Source organism: Pseudochaenichthys georgianus, chromosome 14, assembly GCF_902827115.2.
Source record: "Pseudochaenichthys georgianus chromosome 14, fPseGeo1.2, whole genome shotgun sequence".
Lineage (NCBI taxonomy): Eukaryota > Metazoa > Chordata > Actinopteri > Perciformes > Channichthyidae > Pseudochaenichthys > Pseudochaenichthys georgianus.
In genome coordinates, this window is record NC_047516.1 from 12,202,804 (window position 1) to 12,207,635 (window position 4,832).

A 4,832-nucleotide genomic window follows, 5' to 3' on the forward strand; every position below is an offset into this window, starting at 1 on the left:
CAATTACCACTGTTACTTGTCTTTTGGCCACCACTGTTTCTTACACTTGGCTCTGCTTATTCTGGGACCAGAGTGACGCATGTAGCAGATGTTTGTTCTCCTCCCAGGCAAAACAAATGTGAGGTGTTTTATCTTCACTCATTGTAATTCTGCACCTCCTACACAGGGACATCAGCAGTTATGGCAGGTCGTCACTAAATTGTTGTCTTTCATCCACCGAGCTGTCAAAGCGTTTTGGTGTACTTTTTAAAGGGTAGGAAACATTTATGCTCTGATGGCTCATGACTAATGGCATCCCCCCACCTCAGCCTCTGATAATGTATTTCTTCTAATCCAACCGATGGTGCTGCATGTCTGTATTGTGTGAATGTAATGCAAGGATCAGTCTCTTTTTGAAAGATTGCTTTTATCTTACCTTTTATAGCATACTTTACAGAGCAAGTGCCCTCTTGCCACTTCATTCTGAAGCGTCAAATGTATGAATGTGAACATTTGAATATACATATGAAGCTTTGCTGCTGTAAAAAAGTTAATCATTTAAAAGAAAAATAAACTGCATTTCATCACTTTTCAATGGAACAACTGAAATAATTCAGCTACTATTTACTATAAAGTGTTTTACTTTGAGGGTGGTAATTGTTTTCTAAAGTAAGTATGTAAACCATCAATTCTATGCAACTTAACTTCCCACTGCATAACAATGAATTTGAGTAATAACATGAGGATATTGAAGGACACAAACAAACTAATTCATCAAATATTTAAGGATTTTTCACTGCTGGTTAAACCTTGTTTAATTCAGGAGTGAATGCCCTAAAAACTGCTTTTTGTGACATAAATCCCTTATACTTTTGTATTAATCTACAGACTGAGGTTGTAATTGTCTAACATTGTAATGTAGTATGCCCGCAACCTTTTCATATAATAATGAAATGTCAGACAAGACGACAACTTGGAAACATAACCATTGAAAGCATTTCAAACTTGACAACAGAGATCTCATTTTAAACACAACACATCATGTAGTATAATCTGACACGGCTACATCCTACACAGCCCCATCTCTTCTTCATTGGTAATGTAAAGCTCAGTATGTGCATTCATAGTGACTTCCAGAAAATGCATCTCTCCGTGTCATAAACTAATATAATCTTTGCAGTTCAGTCTTCAGTGCGTACCTGAATCATGGTGTGCATACTTCACGAGTGAGTCATTTGTGAAGGCTCATAGTGACTATTTCTATGCAGAGAAGCTCCCTGCACCAGAGGATCGTCACTCTTTCTTGCAACATATATAGGCTGGATTCTCGCTTCATCTATGCAATGCAAATTGCTGCAACATGAAGAAAATCCATTAGAAAATAGACCAAATGTGATAAAACATGAAAGCTGGAAGAGGATGTTGAATTGTTGAATTGAAATACATAGAGGAGAAGAAACAGACAAATAGTGTGACTCACATGAAGAAAGACTAAGAGGGAGTGGAACAGAAACAGACAAAAGGAATTGTTAATATGACTCTTTTTTTGGCTTTTGTCAATACACTGTTGCTATGGGCGATGAACCACATGAGGATCAAACCTTGGATTTGCTTTCAGCAGTAAGAAACATAGCAAAGTCTACAAATGGTAGCATCAAGGTCAAAGTCACACCATGCAACACACTGTCAAGTGTCAAAAACACATACAGAAAAACACACGTGCAAATACTGACAAAAAGACAAATAATCAAAAAATCCAACTCTGGCTGAATAAGTAAGTAAGCATTCTAGCTAAGAATCTGTTTCATTTTCTAACCAGAGTACAAACATAAAGAGTACCTCCAGTGTACGTTAGAGCTCGGGTTATTTCCTCGACAAGCAAGCCAGCAGGAAGACACACACACACACACACACACACACACACACACACACACACACACACACACACACACACACACACACACACACACACACAAATAAGCACCCACAATCACACACACACTGCGACTGGCTGACAGTATCTTCGCTCTAATCAGAATCTTAATTAGTGTGCTAGCAGCGTCCCATTAACATGTATTCCTCCTAATTAACCAAGGACACACATACAGAGGAAGAGAGGCAAAGACAGAGAAATTAAAGATGTGTCTTCAAGTCTCATAGGATGAGAAAATAAATGAACAAATTAGAAAAGTAAAGCTTTAATCCATCACCCTCGTTCTGCCCTGCTGACAGAATAAACAGTTCATCTCGGCTCAATAGCTTTAGTGCAATCATTTGCACACCAAAGTTAACAGGAATTAAGTTTGATCATTACTTTACTTCACTTCTTATTCCTCCTTTCTGGTAAACTGTCTATAGTCAAAGATGAATCTTGATTTGGCCAAATTTGACCTCGAGTCACCCAAAACAATGCTGCTGGGTCTTCCCAGACCCGAACACCAAATTATACACTTTTTTTTTTAGAGAACTTCAGACTTGGTAAAAATTGTCAAAATTGGTTTTGTGGTGTTTATAGCTGTTGTGGAGGATATCATGAAGCCTTGTTCCGATAAAAAACTAGAGCGTAATTATTATATGATTTTAACTTGAAACGGGTCACGGGAGACCGAAACACAACATAAGGGTTAAACAACATAACTAAACTGAGGTTGCGGTCGAATAGTCCAAAAATCAGCTCCTAACGTCTATCCCTTGACCTCTGTGTGAAACATCACGGGGTTAAGGGGTTAATACTGGATAGGAGAATTTAAAAGGATTTAAGAGAAGAGACTGCGGTACTTTAGGGACTCCGTCTGCACTTTCAATATCTGACTTGTTTATGATGCGCCAGCGGACGTCATGAATGTGCTGTGGGGAAACTATGGAAACTACAGTTTTCTATACAGCGGACTACACCATGGATGTTTAATAAGAAGAAGGGCCTACTGTAAACTCATCTAGAGACTCTGCACCGTGCTCTGATGCTGTTGTGTTATGCTTTATGAACAACAGAGAAACATATTCTTCATGACCAAAGTTGGAATTGAAATAAAAAAGGAAAGTGAAACTTATGCTCGTCACCCTCTCCCTCGTCCACATTAATACAATCCCAATATGTATTATTGTATGAAAAGATCTTAAAATCAATACAAATGTATTTATTATAAACGATAGTCCTTAACATCTATCACTGTGTACATCACCATTATTAAAACATCTTTTAAAAGTTGAACAAACCCCACACAGCTCAGTAAAGACTGTGAAATGTTGACTTTATTTGATAATTTCAGTAAAAACGTACGTTCATATTTCTCTTTTTGATTATAATACTGATGAATGTTCCAAACAAAGCACTTAGGCAACTTACTACATATGTTTTAAAATCATTTAGAGAATTTGAATGGCACTTATCATGGCTGCCACTGAGGTACTTCCGTGTGATTTCACTCCGTTAGGAAGGTTTCTTAGCAAAATTCTTTTTTTAGACTATTCCGCTGCATCTCAAGTCGATTAAATGGAATCATTGCGCCCCTCACTTGCGTCGTTTCCCTGCGTTTAGTCCCTCCCACAAGGGAAGCATGGAGAGACGCAAGGAAACCACGAGAAGCAGGGAAATGAGTTTTAAGAGCAATGGGACGTCCTTTCCTCCGGAGCGTCACGTGAAGCGACGTCCGTTTGTGATGACACCGCACAGCTGATGTCTGACAGCAGCTCTGTCCCCGCCTCTGTTAGTACACATTTACTGACATATACATTTGTATCATCTGTTGTAGACCCAAATAAATAAAATAAAATAAGAACTCATCCTCAAAAAAGATAAACGCCATTCTTAAAATGTATAGCCTAAACGAAAAAAGCGATCATGAAAATGTTTCCAATAAATGAATACAAATATTTTTTACCACTTTGTTGTTCAGATATATCACATATGTGTAACTAAATGATACATTAATTGAAACAAAACACAGTAGGCTATAAACTGAGGAGTGAGTCCCGTGAGTGTCATGTATTTTCTTCACTCCGCTGTGAAACTGCTCTCATCTCAAGAAGCATCAGATCAGTGCATGCGCTGCATCGTCCAATCAGTGAGCGATACACAGTAAGGGGGCGGGGCGAGTATCTGAGGATTTCATCGGAGGATGGTCTGGTGGTTCCTCGATTATCGCTCCTCCATTATCGCTCCTCGATCCTCGGTCCTCCGGCAGAAATAAGCGCCATGGGACGGTAGCCTACTCAAGATGGCGCAGACAAATCAACTTCCGGTGATACCGACGACCGACGACCGAGGAAATGAAAATAGTCGACCTGAGACGCAGCCTTCAACCGCAACCTGAAATTCTCTCCCAAAACATTTCCCTTGGCCACGCCCCCAGGCCACGCCTCCCCGACCACACTCTCTCGCACCTGTTGGGATCAGCACACCTGATTAGTGCATTGTGGGAGGGGACAAGTACAAGCAGGGGAGAGATGAACACACTCCACCATTGAAGCTTGCAAGGTTTTTACCACATACATTCCCTCAAAGTGTCAGCAGATTTTAAAAGCAATAGAGATCAAATAAGATCAAAAACAGACTATCTGCAAAGACTAGTCCAACATCAATGGCAGCATTAAGAGACCAATCACATTTTAAGGCACTGACTATCTTTTAAGAGACATGTAGGGTTTATGATCCTCATAAAACATGTCCACCTGACCAACCATGACCAACTCAGGACATTTCCTCAGACAAAAGGGTCTTCATACTTATATTATTTGTGGGAAACTAGAAACTATTTGAAGTGTATTTGACTCTGTTTCTGCAATTAAAGGCACTGGTTCTCTAATGAATTTTGCTGTGTGTTTGAGTCCATGGAGGCTACATTTGGCTAAAT